The following is a 22,740-nucleotide window of genomic DNA, read 5'->3' on the forward strand; positions in this document are numbered from 1 at the left end:
ACCACCACTTGTAAAATCCTATCACAAAGCAATACTCTTTTGACAATTGTACTAGAGTAATCACAGAAAAGGAAACAAAATCATCTAGAAAGTTCAAGTACAATTGATAAGAACATATACCAAGGAGATCACAATGTGAACTTCTTAAAACATAAGATTTAAACCAAAGGTTAAGGCAGGAAGGCTCCAAGAACTATTTTGTAATCTTAGGTCAAAGTCTCTCTCACTCTCTCAATAGTAAAATGTTTTCATAAATAATGGTTTTGATTTCATGTTTAATGTTTTTTAAATGAGAAAGATATATAGATTTCAATATGTCTCTTTTAATTTGTTAATTTAACTTGCTCGCAAAATTAATCAATTAACTCACAATTTTAAAAGATTAAAACAGAGTCAACGAAACAAGACTTGAGAATAAGTTATTTTAATCGATTACAAAGTCATTTTAATCAATTAAAACATAGCCAACATGACAACTTTGGATTTTAAGTTATTTTAATATATTAATCGTCCTATTAATCTATTAAAATGTCCTTCTTGCTTTTCCAGAAAATCTAAGACCATTTTAATAAACTAAAACAAATTTCAATTTATTAAAACATAATTGCAAACCACAAATTCTAACTTAACAAATGATCAAATAAAGATTAAGGAAACACTTACAACATGATTAAAAACAAGTTACAATTGAAACCAAAGATCAAACACAAGATCAACATCTCCAATACTTGCATCATTATCAACTTAGCATATTGTGGTTGGAAGCATCAAATACCAAATCTTCAAGCTTGTAATCAAATCATTCAACTTCAAGCTTTTATATCAACGGTTCATACCACGTAATATCATAAGACCAAGACAAGAAATAAGAGAAATCTCATTTAACCAAAAATCGATAACAATTTCCTCACTTTGCAACAAATAATGTTCATCATGAATGACTCACGACAGCGAAACAAAGAAGTTAAACAAATAGAACAAGCAAAAAAATCTCATCAACATGTCAAAGAAACTTTGCAAGCTCACAAACAACTATAGCACGAGAATGACGAGCTCTATGTCTACAAAACACAAATGTCTCACCAAACGAAGTCAAATATTGAGTTGAAAAACATCAACAAGACTTTCAATCACTCATAAATGATTAACAAATCAATGTCACCACATTACACATATTAATTTCTATAATGAAAATAAACTCTCAATAGCTTACTTCAACTTACTCCCAAAAAAAAGCATACTCATAACTATATGCATATATCCATTTTAATATAATATAATAATCCAAAACACCATATGTTTCACCCATTTAAACACTCTACATGCATTTAACAAATATAGATATTAAGTCCCCTTACTTAGATGTGATGGGAAAAACGTACGCGGAAGCAATACACATAATCACGAATCAACCGCAGAAAATAAACAACACAGGATTTAACGTGGTTCGGTCGCCAACTGCAACCTACATCCACACGGACAACTATTATGTTTTCATTTCTGTCCTGTTGCACACCAATTACAAGTACAATGATCTCTTTAAATAGAGATTATAAAAGGGACACAATGATTAAGCTCATTCACTAAACATGGTGTCTAGTCATCCCAACCCAATTGGTCTTGGCTTCATACCCAACAATCTCCCACTTGAAGCCACGGAACAATGTTCACATGCGCTTCAACTGTGTACAATGATTAAGCCTACTCACGAAACATGGTGTCTAGTCAGTCCAACCCAATTGGTCTTGACTTCATACCCAACAAGATGTAGCATGACTTAACCCTTCTACAAATCCAAAAAATCCAGATAATCCACCAAGTATCAATCCCTACATCAACAAATCTCTCATTTACCAAAAATCGAAAAATGAAGTAAAACTCATAATAATGTTTATTAGAGATTGAACCACTTATCAAAATTTCCCTTTGAGAGGTCTATCTTACTCTTTTTATTTTTTTCCTTTCTAAATTTAAAATTTAACATCACATTAGTTATAATTTTCTTTAGATTTAAAAAAATTTAAAATATAAATTTTAGTTAGATAAAATTTTAAATAAATAAAAGGTAAACTTATAACATTTATGTGCAAACTTTATATTTTTTATTAATTTAAAATTTATCTTTAAATAAAACTTTGAGTATTACAAGTTTCCTCACATATTTTTTTTAAGTTTTTTCAACTCTTAAACTTTGCATATTTACATTGGATGATTTAACCTTTTGTATAAATCATATATATTTTTTGTGAAAGATCTTGGAGAAATGGGAAGTTAATAAAAATAAAATAAGAAATAAATTTAAAATTTATCTCAATTATTTTAATAAATTAAAATTAATTTAATTTAAAAATAATTAATTTTATATTTATAAGAATATTAGTTTACCTTTTGAAAAGTTTAAAATTGTAAGTCGTTCTTACTATTTTTTAGTGATGACTTAAAAATATGAAATTATGTCATCAATAATTATTATAAATTTATATAATACAATATAATGCATTTAAATATATGTCATGTAACATATAAATAATAGCGTTAATAATTTTAGTTCTTGGCAACACGAATTAAGATTTTTTTTAAATAAATTGAATTAATGTTATAAAAACTTGAAGTGTATTTATAGTCTTTAAATAAATAAGAAAAAAAATATATCAAGATTTGAAAGTAAAAGGAAAACGGGATCGCTTTTTTGGTTGAATGGACAACACCACACACACACGTCAGCAAGCAAATCTGGTGGAGAGTTGCAATAATCAAATGCTGTCAGGTGAAGCTGGGATCAACTTGGGGCCCTTTAAGGAAAACAACACTTTGTTAGTATCCGAAGCGCAAAAAAAATATATAGATAAAAATAATCATTTTTTAAATTTTAATTTTAATTTCTATTTCATTTTTATTTTTTTTCAAAATTTACTTCTTATTGTTAAACTTAAGAATAATTGTTAGCGTGAAGTTTTTATATCACAGAAACAATTTTTTTTTAATTTAACTATGGTGACGTCGTCAACGCTAATATATTTTCATTCGGGATTACAATAGAAAAATGACATAAATATAATGTTCCCAAATTTTAATGCACCAACGTTTGTCTCGTAAAATAACATTAAAATTTTGAAAAAGTGGAAACCTCAATTTATACATTTTACTTTCAAAATAAAATTAGAATCAATTCTAAAAGAATTAAATAATTTTAATAATGTGAACATAGTTGAGTTCGGAGTTTTAATAGGAATGACAATGTGTCAAGTTTTAATTTTTTTTAATCTCATATGTAATAGGTATAATTTTTTTTGTTTCATTATTATTTTCAGGAGTAACAAATATATTTGTATCCACTTTTTTATTTTTTAAAATATTAATTAAATATTTTATTGTAACAAATATTATCAAAGATTTAATTTCAAGTCAGGATATATATTTTCTTTATGTAATATTAAATATCAAGAAAAAAAGTTATATTTGAACAAATATAAAATAATATCAAATAACAATTGAATAAAAAATAAAAAATTATAAAAAAATAAAAATCATCATATGTATGTGTAAACTCTAAACATTAATATAAATTTGTTATGTTAAAAGGTGAATATGTGCAAACTTATTTTCATTCTCATATCCAATTTAAAAAATAAGTAGAAATTTTATAACAAAATTAGGATGAGTTAAAAAAATCCATAAAGATTAGTTTATTTGTTACAATATACATGATAATACCAATGTACTTAAATTTCTCACTAAATCTCTTCTATCTTTGCCTCCTTTTCTTTCATACTTTGAACCTTTTAAAGTATGTTTCAAAGAGAGCAATGAGGAAGGAGGAAAAAGAAAGGAAACAAAGAAGAAGAATAAGAAAATAGAAAGAAAAAATGAGAACATGTGTTATTATCTAATATAGTTTCTAATGATAATTCATGATAATTATATTATATAGGTTTGATTGAATTCATTTCTTTCTATGTATTGTAATTACAAAGAAAGTTATTTAAGATATTTGAACTCATATACAAATTAACCCTAACATATAATTAAATATATTTATATTTTTTTTCTTTTCTCAGATCAGAAACTCTAGTCCACAATTAATTAAATATATTTATTTTAGCAAACATAAATATATTATAACCACACCATAATCCACGACAAAGTGAATTTATATATATATATATATAAATATATATATAAACCTTTTTTAATAATACTTCAAATGTTACAATAATAGAGTTTTAGTACGTCAATTGGTAAATAATGATATAACATTGAATTAATATTAAAAATTGACACAATGAAACGTGAATGTTTCTCGCTAGATGTCATTACCACTGCAAAGATTGATAGTTTTTCATCTTCCTCCACTATTATTGTCGTTATCATTGCACTCCCTTTTTTCCGTGTTTGAAGTATTTAGTTGTTATATTTGAGTTTTTTCTTATAACATTGTTATGGTGATTTCAAATTTTAAAGAAGGATTGTTTTATTTGTATGATATTTTAGTATGATGATGTTTTATATGTATGATCCTATGCTGAAGAAGTGTGGAGTTACTAGGTACAAATTAGGCTAAATTCTTTGTGATGAGAGAAAATGAGATCTTGAGATTTAATGGCAGAATTTGCATACCTGCAAATGAAGAGAATGATCCTAGAAGAGGGTCATAAGAGTCATCTTAGTCTACATCCCAGTATGAATAAGATGTACCAAGATTTGAATGAGTCCTTTTGGTGGTCAGACATGAAGAAAGAAATAGTTTAGTATGTTGTTGCATGCTTGACATGTCAGAAGGAAAAAAGTAGAGCATCAGATGTTGAACATAGGCTTTGATGTCTCCAAATCCATGAAGATTGGTTGAAGGCTTTGCTGCTGCTTGTGTGTGTGGGTTTTGGGTAGTTTGAATTTGTAATCCACTCATAGAACTGATCCAAGGTTGTTTGATTTTAATCCTTTTGAAAAAGACGTGTTTTCAAAGAGAAGTAGAAAAACAACCAGTTGTTTTATCGTTTCAACCGGTTGTTTTACACTTAGTGTTTTTGAAAGGATTGAAACTGGTTTGACTTTGGTTGACTTTGTTGTCAAACCAATTCAACCTGTTGTTTCGATAAAACAACCGATTGTTTTTTGAAAATCCTTAATAGAATTCAGTTTAATTGATTTAATTTGTTTTGTTTGTTTTAAAACTGATTTGGCTTTTGCATTAAATGTTTTTAACAACTGATTGAAGTATAAATAAGTGGTTATACGCTCCTAGTTGTTATGGATTCAAATTAACACTTTCAAAATCAATTTTTCCAAGATTGCTTCAAGCTTTGGATATTTTCTAAGAGTGGAATAGGATTGGGTCTTGTATTCTGAACTTTAATCTTGTGATTTACCAGGTGTATTCTATTCCCTTCTTCCTTGATAATTGTATTTATGTATTTGTGTTTCCAAGGAGTCTTGTGTGTTCTTGAGGTGTTCAAGATCAACATTCTTGGTGTGGTTTTTGCCAAGGGGTGGTGTGTGTTCTTGAGTGGTTCAAGATCATCACTCTTGGTGTGTGTAGCTTGTAATCTATGATTGATTACATAGTGAATTCTAAGTGGTTTCTGAGGACTGGATGTAGCTTTTGGTTAAGAGTGAACCAGTATAAACATTTTGTGTGAATCTCTCTATCCTTACACTCTTTAAACTACTTTAACTCTGTTTTTATAAACTACTGATAAAAACAACCGATTGTTTCGTAAAAACAACATGTTAATTTTATGCATCAAGCTTAAAAACAATTTTATATTTGGCTGGACAGATTTTCCATTGATTAATTCTTCATAGCTTTTCACTTTACCTTCAATACTTGCGAAAATCTTTCAAAAACAATTTACTCCCTTTTCTTTTAGCCCTATAATTATAACATCAGAGACCTAGTGGTTTGTTGTAGTAGTTGGATATTCCTTAGTGGAAATGGGATAGCATTGCTATGAATTTTATTACTCATTTACCAAGATCAGTAAAGGGCCATGATGTAGCTTGGGTAATAGTTGATCGACTAACAAAGAGTGCTCACTTTCTTCCAGTTAATTTGTGGATATCTATGGCCAAGTTGGCACAGTTGTACATCAGAGAGATTGTGAGATTGCATGGAGTGACTTCCAATATTGTTCTAGATAGAGATCCCAGGTTTTCTTCACGATTTTGGTAGACTCTACAAGATTCTTTGGGGACTAGATTGAGAATGAGCTCTGCATATCATCCTCAAACAGATGGGCATACTAAGGGAACGATCAAATCCATAGAAGATTTGTTGAGGACATGTGTATTGGATCATCTGGGAGGTTGGGATGAGACGTTGCCTCTGGTGGAGTTCACTTATAATAATAGTTATCATGTCATTATTGAGATGGCACAATATAAAGCTCTGTATGGGAGGAAGTGCATAACTTCTTTATGTGGTATCAGGATGGTGAGACAGTTTTGGTTGGGCCATAGTTAATTCAACATACCACTAAGAAGGTGAAGTAGATACAAGATATAATGAAAGTTTCTCAAAGTAGGCAAAAATCTTATGCAGCTGGAGACCATGTGTTCATGAGAGTGACACCAACCAATGGTGTAGGACGAGCTATCAGATCAAGGAAGTTATCTCCTAAAAGATCCTAAGGAAGATAGGTCCAATGGCTTATGAAATTGCTCTACCTCCTCAACTAGAAAACCTGCATAATGTATTTCATGTATCACAACTAAGGAAGTATATCCTAGGCCCTAGTCACGTATTGGAAGTGGATAATGTGCAAATCAAGGATAACTTGTCTTTTGAAGCAAAACTAGTTTGGATTGAAGATCAATAGAGTAAATAGCTCAAAGGCAAGACCGTCAATATGGTGAAGGTGGTGTAGGATGATAGATCTGGTGATTCAACTTGAGAATTAGAAGAAACCATTAGAGAAACCTATCTCTATCTCTTTTTTGGTAAGTCAATTTTCAAGAACGAAAAATTTTCTTGTTGAGGAGAATGTAAGGATCTAGAAAATAACCTTTGAGTAGAAGTGATATATTTTAAATGACACCTGAATATCTTATTATTAAAATGAAAAAAAATATAAATATAAAATTTAGTTATTCAGTTTTTATTTTAAAAGAATCATTATCTCTCTAAAAGTTTCATTTTTCCTTTCCTCTCCTTTCTCTCTAAGATTCTGACCTCCTCGCTCATTAGTTTGACGATCAGAGTCCGCCATTAGACTCCTGGCAGCAAAGACTACAAGACCACTCTATCAGAATCTCTGATAGAATAAGTTCATTATTTCTATTCTCTTTGAGTCAAATTTTGAACTCGTAGGTTTGTCTCAATTTAGTGTTTTTGCATGTGACTCTTTTAGCTTCAAAAGTAATATCTGTTAGCTCAGAGTCTTAGTGATATAGTTAGATAGTTGATTACAACTCTGTGGTGTAAGTTAATCTACTCTTAAGCTTTTGGTAGAATTGAAGCTCTTAGTGGGCATCTGCTCGAGTAAAGGTAAGGGAAGCTAGTTTAAATTGCTAATAGAACCCTAGGCTAGAAGATCTGGATGTGTGAGTAACGTGGTCACCAGTCTCAAATTTTCTTGCAAGATTTCATGTTTTTGAGTAGATTGAAATTTGTTTGAGATTGAAATGTGAAATTGTAGATATAATAAATGTTGTAGAATGTATATGAGTTTGGAATTGAATGAGTTGATGAATGTATTTGAATAGTTTGTTGAATTAATTCAAATGAAATGTTTGATGAGAATTGGTTGTTTGATTTTAAATGATTTTGGTTTAGAAATCATATATATATATGTGTGTGTGTGTGTGTGTGTGTGTGTGTGTGTGTAGACTGACATAATAGCTAATTGACTCAATGAGAGTGTTTGTATAATGTTGAGCATGAACAATCAATTTATGTATAGTTTTATAAAATTATGAGTTAAATGAAATTCTAAGCTTTGGTATGATTTAATTGTGTGATTTTGGATATTGTGAGATGTGGAATATGAATTTTAATCTAAGACATAGTATTTTCAGGAAAGAAAATATTGTGTTAAGATTGTTTAGGATGTGCATTTACTAGGGATTCATCTAGAAGGAGATATCATGACTCTCCTAAGATAATGAAATCATATAAATGAAGTTATTCAGGTGGTGAGAGTCGAAGGAGGTTCATAGGAATGGGTAAGTTGTTTGAAAGATAAATAACTTGACCTGTTATATGAGTTAATCCATACTAAGAGAGAATATTGAGATTATTTATGTGCATAACTGTGTGGATTTCATAGTGAGATAGTATGACAAGTGCAAATCTCTAAGTCTAAGTCAACACACGAGTCTTCTAGAAGTAGAAAGTGTCTGAGTATGTTGATCAGTAGAATTCCGACATGAGAAATGTGAATGATGATTTATGGTAGACACTTGATGGTTTGAGAAATTTTATGAGACTTGATGAATTATGTTTGTTAAATTGAAATTGAAATTGAATTTTTATAAAATTATTTTATAGCTAGCTTACCCTATTGTTTGTTGTGTTTTGTTTTCTTTATTTGTGATGATTGTGTTTTTACACGGAAGCATATGAGGTTGCAGGTAATAGAGCTCCTCAGTGAGCAACTGAAATGAGATGACTTTATTTTGAATGCTTTGTTTTGTTTTTTTAAAGCGATTGTTGTGTATATATTAAGATTCCTATGAAGAGGGATATCTTTTTGAGATACAATTATGAGATAGTTGTATATATTCATATGTTAATTAGTTACTGCTTGCTTTTTATTTTATTAAATATGGATAAAATTAGGGATGTTACAGTAATCACTTTCATTTCATGTACTTTGGAGACCAATGAGAAATGCTGAAAAATATTTATCAAATTTAAGATAATATACTTAATTTATACCTGCTATAATGAATTATGGAAAATATTTTCCTGAATGGGTAGGGCATCACCTTGAATTAGAGAAGTGGGAATTGCATTGCATGATTGATGACAATGGAGTTTGTAATGAACGTAGTTATTGATCAAAGTTGGATGAATGCACATTACGTTAGTGAAGTGTATCAAAATTGAGTTTATGAGTTCTTGTAATTTGCTCGGCAAAATGGAAAACCTATCAATTGGACATATTATTGTCCATGTGTTTGTCGTTTGAATTAGAGGTGTTAGGAACTTGGGAAAATACGTGATCACTTATTTATCTTTGGTATTGTTAAGGGTTATACAATATATACATAACATAGAGAAATAATAGACATTCCAACAATTTCGACAACAAAAGATGTTGAAGAAGGGATAAACGATCATTTAGAGGAGATAATATGTGATGTTGGAGAGCAACAATTTGGAAGAGTGCATATGTGTATAGTCCTTGAAGTATGATTTGGAGAAACAATTGTATTCAAGATACAATAACTTTACAAGAGTGTCAACAACTTTAAGATTATACATTTTAAAAGAAAGAAATTGATGAATCGATAGTATAAATTATAAAGATATATTCAATTTCATTTGTCTTTACTTTAATTAGAGTGGAAGAAACTGAACAAAAAACATCACAATTCCTTGACCCAAAGGTTAGGAATTTTTTTAATATATGCACTAATTATTTTATTTACAAACTTTGCAAATAATATCATCATTTGTTTTTTTAATCATTTTAGTGTAATAAGAAAGTCGTTTCATTTGAATGTGGCTATTATATCTTGTATTGAATAAGAGTCATCGTTTCTGTAAGTATTATTGATTCCTGAGAAAAGATCAGTATTACATAATAACATGTATTGTTTAGGTAATTTAGGTTAAACTAAATCATTATTATTTCAACTTAAATAATATATTTGGTTTGATATAACTTTGTTATAAATAATATTTTAAAATTCTAGTAATGAACAATATTTCATTAATAATAAATGACTATTTTATAATCTACTACTTATATAAAATAAATAACTATTATGTAATTTTTTCAATATGATGAAATTAAAAATTATTACTTTTTATAAAAAAAACGTACATATAGTATTTATTATTTGTAATAGAAAATAAGTGAGTTTTTTTTTTGTAATAGTTAATAATAATAATAATAATAATAAAAGTAAATATTTTATTATTATTTTATATTCATTCAATAAATTTAATATTAATTATATTCTTAGTAGTAGGTTATGGTGGAGTATAATGGTTTTAGTTATTTTCTATCTCTTTCTCTCTTCAAACTAGTCACAAAATTTTGATGACTAGAGATCACCGTTCGGGCGATAAGAGGTTTGAGATGTTGATTTTCTCAAAATCGATGACTAGAGATCATGGCGAGACTCCAATGACCTATGTCAGAACCCCCTATCAGAATGATACACAACCTCCCAGTCTCGAGCCGAGTAGGAAAATAAGTTTATCCATCGAAAAAATATAAATAAATTAAGTTGTGCTTAATTGATTTATAGTCGTGCACAAAAACATTAGATCACTCATTTTCATAAGTTGAGTTTAATATGATAAGGCTTGAAATCATAATTCGCCGAGAGACTGCTCAAATTTATTTTATGATTCTCTATTTATTCAATTTTTTAATGGTTGAGGCTGATTAGTCCACCTTTCAATACTTTGGTGGTGTAACAATATAAGCCAAATAGTTAAGCCTTTTTATTAGTTAACTGAAAATGTCAGGATTTAAGTCAAAGCCTTTTTTTGTCAACTATAAGTGCTAGGAATTAGGTTGAAGCCTTTTTTTTTTTTTATGTCAATTGACAGTGCTAAGAATCAGGCAAAAGTCTTTTTTATGTCAACTAGCAGTGCTAAGAATTAGGTTGAAGCCTTTTTTATGTCAACTGACAGTGTCGGGAATTAGGTTGAAGCCTTCTTTATATCAATTGATAGTGTTAGGAATTAGGTTGAAGCCTTCTTTATGTCAACTAGTAGTGTTGAGAATTAGGTCGAGCCTTTTTATCTCAACTAGCACTGCCATGAATTAAACCAAAGCCTTTTTTTTATGTAAATTAGAAGTGCCATGAATTAGGCCGAAGCCTTATGTCGACCAACAATCCCAAGAATTAGACTGAAGCTTTTCTTATATCAAGTAGAAATGTCAGAAATTAGGTTGAAACCTTTTTTATGTTGACTAGTAGTGTCAGAATTTAGGCTGAATCCTTTTTTTTATGTTAATTGGCCGAAATATAATAAATCAAAATTGGATAATAAAACCACAAATTTGTTTCCATAATAATAATTTTTTACAAACAATATATAATAAATGGAATATGTTTAATCCAACTAAGAAAATTATAATATTTTGGTGAAATTTAGAATGAAATAAAATACCTCTTTGTAAAATTGGTGAGGTAAAGCAAATCTGATTCATGCTCCATCTCCAAGTTTGCCTTGCACCCCAAGCACCTATGTGCATCATATGCACCAACATCTATGGAGCCATCATCGGTTTTTGGTTACTTTCATCAAATATTGAGAGTTAAAGAGTGATTTATCGATCTAGCAAGGAAGAGTTTTCATCGAAGGAGCCCTTGTCCATCAATCTTGTCCTTCAATTTTGCTTCAAATGAATCAAAAGGGCATTCACCTTTCCCTATTTTAATTTATGCTTCACTCGCTCCATCACGAAGTCTTAGTGGGGACAAGAGGACCATAGCCAAGAGCTTCCATCAAAGTTGCCTTCATATAGGTTGTTGTCCTTTCTTAGCTGAATATTGACAATTTTTCATGATTGTATGCTATGTTGTTTTGTGCAGGTAGGAAATTTTTTACCTATAATACAAGAAAATAACAATTTAGTCACCGAATACTAGCTAGTCCCACAGAGGACACCAAATTTTTATGGTTCAAAGGTTTTTTTGGGTTATGATGGTGTATAATGGGTTATGGGTTAAGTTAATTTCTATCTCTTTCTCTCTCCATATCAGTCACAAAAATTTGATCCCCTTTCTTATTAAGTTCCCACTCTTTATAGGAGAAAAAACTTCCCACAATATATGGAGTACTAGAAAATGATTTCCAAAAATCGCAGATTAATTGGTCGAATCCAAGGATTCTCGTCAAGGATCTCGCTAAGACCCATCAAAATGCACTCAAGAGACTTGAGAGGTCAATCTCTCCAAAATCGATGACTAGAAATCATCCTTCAGACGATAGGAGACTTGAGGGGATGACTAGAGACCATCCTTCGAACGATAGGAAACTTGAGAGGTCGATCTCCTTAAAATTGATGACTAGAGATTACCCTTTGAGAGATATTCCTTCATGATCAACTACTTATGTTCAATCATCTATATCCAACTCCCTATCAGGACAATACAAATATTATTATTATTATTATTATTATAATAATAATAATAATAATTTAGCAAAATCAACAATTATAAGTTTGATAAGATGTAACACCCCAGAAAATACATCTAACTATTACAATACAAGTTCTACCGCTTTCTATACAGACTTGGATTTTTTTTTCAAAATATTCCTATTACAAGATTATGACTTATAGAAATTCAAATATTAACAATATAAGGTTCAAAACTACATCCTAAAGCCATCCGACACCCGTGATCATCTGCTTGTGTACGTAGTGCAGTCATCGCAGTTCACAACACAACAAGAAAAGCTAGGGTAAGCTAATTAAAAGAAACTCCATAACATATTTAATTCATGCAAAAAGAACCAATCAAACTAATCATTTATAAACATTTCTTTAAATGTTGTCATATAAAATTTCAATATCAATTTCATCATTCATATAGACCACACATGAATCTATTTTCAATCACAATCATTGGATTTCATTTCAATCCCACTTTGTCTTTCAGAAGTCTCATTAAGTATTCCCTACTAAAGACTAACACCTGATCCAAAGATTATCAGCGAATCCAAGAGAAAGGATCAGGGTAAGTTCAAACAATCAATACCAAGTGTCTACAGCGGGACCCGATGTGTATGAATTTCCTCTCAGCTTCTCACCACCTGATATCTTAGTCTATATGAATTAGATCAACAATGAAACTAGATGATCTCTGTTAAAATAGGTTTTGCATACTTAATGTCATCAAACAACAACTCATACATTATCCCAAATGTATGACATCAATTTCATATAATTTTCATCGTTCATATATAATACATATAATTCAATCACATAACATTTAAAAATTCATACCATTTAAGAACTTTTCCAACTTCAAAAAAATATTTAACTTTCAAACTATCAAAATATAATATTTATACATGTTTACACAACATAAAATCAAATTTTTTTATCAACTAACATCCCTGCAAGAGAAATTGAAACTTGGAACCATTTTCCCTCCACATTTATATCTTCTAGCCTAGGGTACTATTGATAGTTAAAGTTAGCTTCCCTTACCTGAAATTTTGTTGATGAAAATTCTATCTCAAAAAGGGGAACCACTCCAAAATTTAGGAATCTATAACAAGTTATCCAAATTTTAGTATATGGTAAAACAAGTTGAGAGGAAAACTTTTCTCAATTGTCCCTATCAAGATTGATGAATAAATTAGAGAGAGAAACAATGAATAAGGGATCTTTAGAGTAAAAAAGAACTTACTTTGTTTGAAAATCTGATCGAGTAGAAATGTACTTTGAATCCTCAGCTACAATATAACCTGATCAGATTTTGGAATAAATGAGTTATGAGAGATAAATTGAAGAGAGATGGGAGAGAAGAGAAGTTGGAAGAGAGAGAAAAATATGGAAGGAGAGATTCTGTGTTTTAGGAGGGGTTACATAAGACGTCTCAAAATATGACGTCTCAAAATATGTGATTATATTAATCTGACTAAAAGCCATTGCACTTGTCATTGGTAAATTAATTTATTAAATCAATTTAAATGTAATTAAAAAAATAGATCAAAATGTAATGAATTTGGAGCACAATTTAAGAAAAGAATAACCACTTTAAAATTATGAAAACCTTTTATTTTAATTATTTATGTATAGTTATCTGATCTATATTTATAATTCTTATGTGTAAAATGAGAACTATTACCATTAAACATATGACCTATACGTACACACATAGAATGAAAAAGAAGGGAGGTGTTGATGATGGAGTAGAATATAAGTCTTCTAGCCTTTCGGTCCAAATCTACTCATTGAAATAAAAATCTTATTCTTTATCAGAGTAAAAGTCTGAAGCAAAGATTTGAAAGTACTGCATGTTCCTTCGGAAGAGCAATGTGTAATTTGATAGTTATGAATTGATGAACTGAAGAGAAAATTTGAAATTAGATTATCTTTGGTGTCCTTCTTCAAAGAACCTAACAATAATATCTAAACGAAGTTCATCTCAGTAATCTTAAGAAAAAGTTTCCCGTTGTAAATCAATACTAAAATACTCAGGTATCATCACTGAAATAGGGGAATTTGGAAAGAGAAAGAAGGGAAATATTTATGAAATAGATCATAAATCAACAATTTGATAGCATCCATTAATTTTAAGATAATTGATTTGAGTTTTGTTTTTAAGATCCATGCATGGTGTGGTGGGAGCAGAAAGAGTGGACCAAAGCTGAGGCACAAAAAGAAAGGAGGGAGGTTCCACTGACAGCATATATGCCACTTCAAAAAACACAACAATACAAAATTCACATAACAAATCATGTTGTTCCTGTTGGTGTTGGGACCAGAGTCAGCACAAACATGTGGCAATGCACGTTTAGATCTCATCTACTCTTTTTTTTTAGAGAAAGATCTCATCTACTTAAAATACATGAGATATTATGTGATGTTGATTTATGATGTTTTTAAAAACTAGAGTTACATAATTATGATTGGTGAAAATTTAAATTACAACTTCATACTTAGATATATGTGAAACTCAAATTCCAATGTTTTATTAAAGGGTGTAAAGTTTTGTACAAGAAAGAAATTATAGGTTTATAGGTAGCATAGCATCAATGAGATATCAGGAAAAAAAGTATGAAATATAAATGGGCTTGTTCAGATTGACGAAATAGTATATGTGATGTAGACTTCATAATTGAGTTAGGTAGGTTAACTAGGTTAGGGTATAGTAATGTGTTGACTACACACAATATTAAATATAAATTCTACCTTTAATTTAAGCACCAAGTAGAACTACATGAGTAGGGTCATGTGAACTTGTCTTCTACTTTTCACTAAATATCTTTTACTTTATACGAGTTTCTAAATAAAGGTAGGAGGGAAAAAAGGATTAATTTATTTTTTACTTTTGATTTATATGAAACTTTTACTTTTTAATTTTGTAAATAAATTAATTTTAACTTAATATTTCATTTTTCACCATTTTTTTTCTATTTTTATCAATAAACTTTTTTGGAAAAGTGTTTACAATGTTGTTATTAATGAAGAACCGATTCAAGTTATTTAATAGAATCAACATGTGCTGATAAAAAAATCCACATGTAATTTCATTTCAAAGAATTGTTAAACACAAGAGTTTAATATGTAAAATTGGTTATCATAATTTTTATTTTTACATTATCAACCAATTAACAATTAATTTTAGTCCTATTTTTAAGATGAATATCAACGTCAATAAATAAATTTACTGTATATTATCATTTATAATTATATAATGGTATAAAAACTATTAACCACTTAAAAAAATAAGTTTTACTATTGTTTTTATGATGACTATCAACGCCAATAAATTTACTGTATATTTTCATTTATGATTAAATAATGATATTTTTTATCAGCATTAAATAATGATATAAAAAAATCATATCGTTAATACATATTTTTAAATCAATTTTGTTGTTGTTTTTAGGATAATTATTACCAAAGTAAATAAATATACCACAAATGATAGTTTATAGTTGAATAATAGTGTATATTTTTACACAGTTAGCGTGTGTGTGTGTGTATATATATATATATATATATATATATATATATATATATATATTCTTCAAATAATAATATATTCTACTACATTTTTATTATCAATATTAAATTTTAAGCTCTTCCATTGAGTACAATTTAAGTGTGATCATACAATGCTTTTTAAATAAAATCTAGATTTTTTAATAAAGTATTCTGTTTAAGCAGAATCAAACTTTTAAAACCAATCATTTTTTCAAATTACTTTAAAAAATTAAAGTTTTTAAAATTTAAATGGAACCTAACTTAAACTTCTGACAATATGTATTCACTGTTTTTTTATTGGGTCCATAATAACAATCTGTTTTTTACTAAACAGTTATGATTTTCAAACAATCTGGATTTTAGTATTCTGATCTCCGGAAATATTTTTTCTCCACCTCCTTAATTTATTTCCGCACCCCATATTTTAAAAATACCAAAATTGTCGCTTTCAAATTTTACAATTCAAAATACAAATTTGTATCTCAAATTCTAAAATTCAAAATGAAATTTTGTATTATAAATTGTAGAATCCATAATACATGTGCGCTTCATAATATAATGTATTTTGAATTTTAGAAGTCAGAATATATTGTGTTTCAAATTATACCATTAGAAATATTTTGGAATACATTGTATTCTAAATTCTAAATCTACAATTCTAAAATTCTACAATTCTATAATCCATATTCTAAAATCCATAATACAATTTTTGTATGTAGAATTGTACAATCTTTCATACAATTTGCTTTGTTTAGACGGTGAGGTAAGAGGTTGTTGCGACAGTGGTGGTAGAAGTGAGGAGCTGCTGCGATGGTCAAAGTTGGAGGTAGTGGTTGTTGCGGTATGGAAAGTTGGAGGTGGGGTGCTCAATGAAGAAAATGAAGAAGAGGGTAAAAGTATAATTTCAATTTTTATATGGAGGTGCAGGAAGAAGGCATGAAGGTGTAGGAAAAAATTTCCCTTATCTCGATGTTGAAATTGGGCTTTCATTAGAGTATGCTGAAAAGGAGACAAATTCTTCTAGCATCTCTAGTTTCTTTTAGCACTTCCATATTTTCAAAAATATTGAAATTGTTCATTTTGTATTTCAAATTATGAAATTCAAAATACAAAATTTGCATTTCAAATTGTACAATTCGAAATATAATGTATTTCGAATTCTAGAATCCAAAACACAAAATTTGTATTATGGATTGTTGAGTTTGGAATAAAAAAGTTGTTTTCCAATTTTAGATTTCGGAATACAATTTTTGTATTTTAAATTCTAGAATCTAGAATACAATTTTTTCTTCAGACGGTGAAGGTAAGGAGTTGCTGCGATAATGGCCCTGGACGTGTGAGGTGATGTGGTAGTGGCGTTGGAGGTGGGGGCTACTACGACAGTGGCACTAGAGGTGGGAGTTGTTGTGGCTGTGAAAGTTGGAGGTGAAGGTTGTTGTTGTAGTGGAAGTTGGAGGTGGGTGTTCAATGGAGAAGATGACGAAGATGGAAAAATTATAATTTCACTTTTTCTATGGAGGTACAAGAAGAAGTCATAGAGGTGCAGGAAAAAATTTTCCGAAAAGGACTAGTGATGGGCTTCCATTGAACATGTTGGCTAGTAATTAGGCTTTGCTCACAACATTGACTGTTTCTTCCTGCACCTCCATATCTTCTTCTGACACCTCCATACACAACATGAAAATACAATTTTATCCTTCTTGCGCCACCCCCATATAATAGCTTCCGGATTATGTAATCCGGAAACGCATTTAAAAAATACTTCCGGATTATGTAATCTGGAAAGTAATCATGCATATGAAAAAAGACTTCTGGATTATATAATCCGGAAGCTAATTACAAATTTGAAAAATGACTTCCGGATTATGTAATCCAGAATATTACAGAGGGACATTTTTGGAAATACAAAAATCTATGGAGGTGAGAGAAGAAGGTATGGAGGTGCAGGAAGAAGCAGCCCACAACATTTGGTAATGGACTATGCTATTTTCGACCAAATGTTTGTTATTTTGACTCCATATTTTGTTTATTTTTCAAAAAATATCCTTAACAAAATGGTTTTTATATTGCATAATATACACAATAAAAATATGTTGTCCATTAAGTTAGGGTGCACCCAACACAACAAGCATATAACCAAGTTAGATAGACTCATTTATTTATAGACTAGTTATAACCATAACTAAATACATAAAAGAAAAAAAAATTTAATTAACAAAACAATCACAATAACAATGAGTAGACAATGACGCTTCAAACGATAGTTGATTTCTATCATACGCACCAACCAGATGATGTCATTAGATAATCCACAAAATCAAAGAAGTGACAATGCAAAACTTAACACCTTATTTATTTCCTTTAAAATTTGAAGTTCCATCTTAAAAGTACATGTTGAATTTTAGTTTATGTTTTTCTTAAAGGGTGTTAATTCTGCCACGAAGTCATTTATAACTTTAGTCTTGATTGACCTCCAAGCTTCATAACCAAGCTCATACTTTGACATTTCTAGTGTATGTTTCAAGATTCTTTCAAACAAATTAATCTTCTAAAGCACTTTCTTTATAAGTAAGTCAATTTTACTATATTATGAAAGCTCTAAAAATAATACCTTAATTTAACTCTTTGTAGTTGTGAGGATTGTTAACATTGCTTTTTCGATCTTTTGGTACCTTAATTTAATTCTTTGTACAATGCAACTAACAAACTATACCGAATTTGTTCACTTGATATTTCATGTACAAAGGCAAGTTAATTGCTCGATCTATTACTGTTAAATAAAGAAATAAGGAGTTCGAATTTACTAGTTTGGCTAAGAGTGGGGGAATGTGACAATTTCTCTTTTAGCTTCACAAATGCTTGTTCGTATTCTTCTATCGAAACAAAACATTGTTTTTTTTTTCAGATACTAGAAATTAGTGAAAATTTTATCCCCCAACATTGACAAGAATCTAAAAAAGGAAGTCAGTTGATATGTGAATTAATCTCAATATGTCTTTACTCCAAAAGTGCACATTTATCTTAATTAAAATTCAATAAGTATTTATTGATTGTCTCAAATAGATCCTTGAGGGATCAATTGTATGACGAGTTTTTGTTGTCGATTTTTCTATCAATAGTATATACTTTGACATTCCAATTTATCATGTTTTGTAGGATTTTTTCCAATAACCTTTGGTAGGTGGACTATTCGTTTTTAGGATGAAATGCATCACCTTATGTTAAATAATTGTAATTTCTACCACGAAAATTGTCTTGTTTTTATTCAACAGGTACATTCAGATTAAATTGTATCATAAATATATATCCATAAAACTTGGTAGTTCACATTTCATAGCACCATCTACCAAACAATCAATATTGGCATTGAATACATCATAACCAATATAGAATATCACATCCTAAACGAGTTTTGTTGTTCATTCTCTTGTAATTGTATTGAAAACACCCAAAATTGGTACTTCATGGTCTTTACTATAATCAATCTTTCTCGGTGGTCTCTATTAGCTTTTGGTTTTTCTCCCTCATCCATCTTTGATAGGTTTCCAAGAACCCTAAAGATATGTTACCAACTTTTCAATATACTTGATTAGCAAAAGACATTATCTATATTATGTCCATATGTTCCATGAAAATGACACCATGTGTTATTATCACCTTTTTCTACCTTCAAGTTCTATTTGAAAAATTAAATGACTTGTTGTATTTACATCCTTTAAAAAATTCCTTCATGAAGCACATTCAATTAGGTGAGCTCAAAATCGTTCTTCTTTTCTTTGAGATGGCGAGACTCATACAACTAAAAATGCATGTTCTCGATTTTCGCCTGAGTTCCTTCAATTCTTCACATCCAACTTTTTTGTTTCCTCATACGAGGGACCTTTGATAGTACCATAGTTACTTTCTTTTTTTATCCTCTATTTGTTTTCTTGCCTTGACTTCGTCAACTTGATTTGGGAAGTCACTCTTGATCTTAACATTGTGACATTTTTAGGCTTTTTCTATATTATTGATTCATCAAATTGGCTAACACGGAAACCCTTTATAAAGACATCACAAATATCTTTTCGTTTGGTTGGAAAATTTGTAAACTGACTCCATCTAAGCTGCATCTTCAAAGATTTCTCTCATCGTTGATTTATATCAAACAAATCTCCAATCTTGGGTGATTTTTCCATGTTTGTCCAAACTAGGTCAAGAATAATTTTGAAAGTACCTGAAAAGTTGAGAAAAAATCATTAAGGAAACTAGTGAACTATCCAATGGAGGGTTTGCTAATGTTCCAATGAATTTTTACTTGGACACCTTCCAATTTCGCTCAAATAAATATATTGACACTAATATTTAACATGAGAATTGACTCCTTTTAAATAAGCAAACATTTGGCGTCACATAAGATAACGAGGCTTTCAACCTTTGTTGCAACTTCTTGGTGTTTTTGTTGAAGCTACTCTTGTTCCCAAAGAAATCTTTCATTGGGCAATGAGACTCTTCACCTTCCCTTGTTAACTCCTCTCTTGAACACGTTAAAAATTTTGTGTGTGTTATTTTGCTTCTTCATTTTGCTTATAAAGATCATTCATCATTAACATAAAAATTTTAAAAAATTAGAAGGTCGTCGCTATGATATCTTTTTGTCTTTCTTTTAATATTTTCTTTCATATTAATACGATTATGATTTCCAAAATGCGATGAAGAAAAATGCAGTGGCACCAAGAGTATACACGCGATCGGTGGTGAGCAAGAGAAAAAGGAAAAACGAACGTGAAGTACACGGGAAAGAGTGCAGAGAAATAAAATGGAAGTGTAAAGTAGAAAACGATATTGTATTATTATTATTGTTGTGTGAATAAGGTACATAAAAGGTAATATAAAGGAAAATGAAAAGAAACAAAAGAGGCATGGGCTAAAAGAATAAGGCCCAGAGAAAAAAGGGTTACATAAAGTCAAAATAGAGCCTAAGAAGCCCAACAATAAGATTAACACTCTCCCTCAAGATGGGAATATATAATCTTTATTCCCAGCTCGGACTTAAGATTTTTGAAAACAGCAGGGGATAGGGTTTAATTAGAATAAGAAATAGGAAGCAATTTGAGGAAACCGGTATTAAGTTTTTCTCTTACAATATGACAATCGATCTTAATGTGTTTGGTTCTCTCGTGGAAAACCTGGTTGGATGCGATTTGAATGGATGACTGATTATCGCAGTAGAGAGTGGCTGGTGAAGTGAAGATGAGACCAAGGTCTTGAAGAATGTAAGTTAACCACTGAAGCTCACAAGTAGTAGTTGCTAGAGCTCTATATTCTGCTTCAGATGATCTCTTAGAAATTGTTTGTTACTTCTTGGATTTCCAGGAGATCAAAGACTCGCCCAAAAAATTAGAGAAACCAATTATAGATTTTCGAGAGTCAGGACAAGTGGCCCAATCTGAGTCACTATAAGCTTTTAAATGAATAGGACTACTGCTAGAAAGAAAAATACCAGAACCAGGGTTGCTTTTGAGATACCTTAATATTCTGAAAGCAGCTTGTTGATGAAACTTAGTGGGTACAGAAACAAATTGACTGAGATTGTTAACGCTAAAGGTAATGTCAGGTCTAGTGTTTGTAAGGTAGATTAATCGCCCAATAAGTCTATGGTATGTTGAGGTTTCGTCTTCATTGAGAGGAATACCTTCAGTTAACGAGAGGCGGGAAGAATCCGTCATAGGTGTAGGCATAGGTGCACAGTCTTGCATACTCGTTTCACGAAGAAGATCAATAGTGTATTTTTGTTGACTAAGATGAATTCCAAAACTGTTGCGGCCTACCTCGAGGCTTAAGAAGTAGGTAAGATCGCCCAAATTCTTGATCTTGAAGATCTGGTCCAGCATGTTGGTTATATTGAGAATCTCAGCACGATCATTCCCAATAAGCACAATATCATCCACATAAACAAGAATAATAGTAATGTTAGTGTCATGACGTTTTAAGAATAAAGAATGATCAGTAGAGGATAAAATGTAGTTTTGTGAAATTAAGAAAGTTGACAACTTTTCATACCATTGTCTTCCAGTTTGCTTAAGGCCATAGAGCGACCGCTGAAGTTTGCAAACACTATTGCTAGGAAGAAGAAGCCCAGGGGAAGGTTGCATGTAAACCTCTTCATACAAGTCTCCATGTAGCAATGCGTTATTAACATCCAATTGTGTAAGAGACCAGTTATGAGCAACAACAAGAGCAAGAAGGAGACGGAGAGTAGTTAATTTTGCAATTGGTGCAAAGGTATCCAAGAAATCAAGACCTTCCAACTAAGTCTAACATTTGGCAACCAAGCGTGCCTTGTAACGATCTACAGTCCCATCTAAATTGTACTTAATTTTATAAATCCATCTACAACCAATAGTCTTCTTACCAGATGGAAGGGAAGTAATTTGCCGTGTTTGATTGACGTCAAGAGCATCTAATTCAGCTTTCATTGCTTGCTGCCAACAGGTTTGTTTGGAGGCTTCATTATAGTTGCGTGGCTCCATATGGGATGAAACATAAAGAATCATATGCTTAAAACTAGGTAATAAAGCATGGTATGAAACATAATTGATAAGGGGATAGTGAGAACTTACATTGTATACAACTGGTAAATCAGTTTGAAAATCTTCTAAATAAGCTAGAGGTCTCCTTGACATTGTTGAACGCCAAGGGGGAGGATCAACAACATTTTCAACATTGGTGGTGGTAGTAGTTTCAGCAGTATAAGGTGTAGTGGAAAAAAAGAGATCACATTTTGAATCATAATTGGGAGGAAAAGGTAATGACAAATTATTTAGACTCTGTTGAACATTAGTAGTCAATTGATATGGAAAATTAGTTTCATGAAAAATAACATGCCTTGAAACCTCAATTTTATGAT

The sequence above is a fragment of the Phaseolus vulgaris genome, chromosome 1 (assembly GCF_051622355.1).
Source record: "Phaseolus vulgaris cultivar YP4 chromosome 1, ASM5162235v1, whole genome shotgun sequence".
Taxonomy (NCBI): Eukaryota; Viridiplantae; Streptophyta; class Magnoliopsida; order Fabales; family Fabaceae; genus Phaseolus; species Phaseolus vulgaris.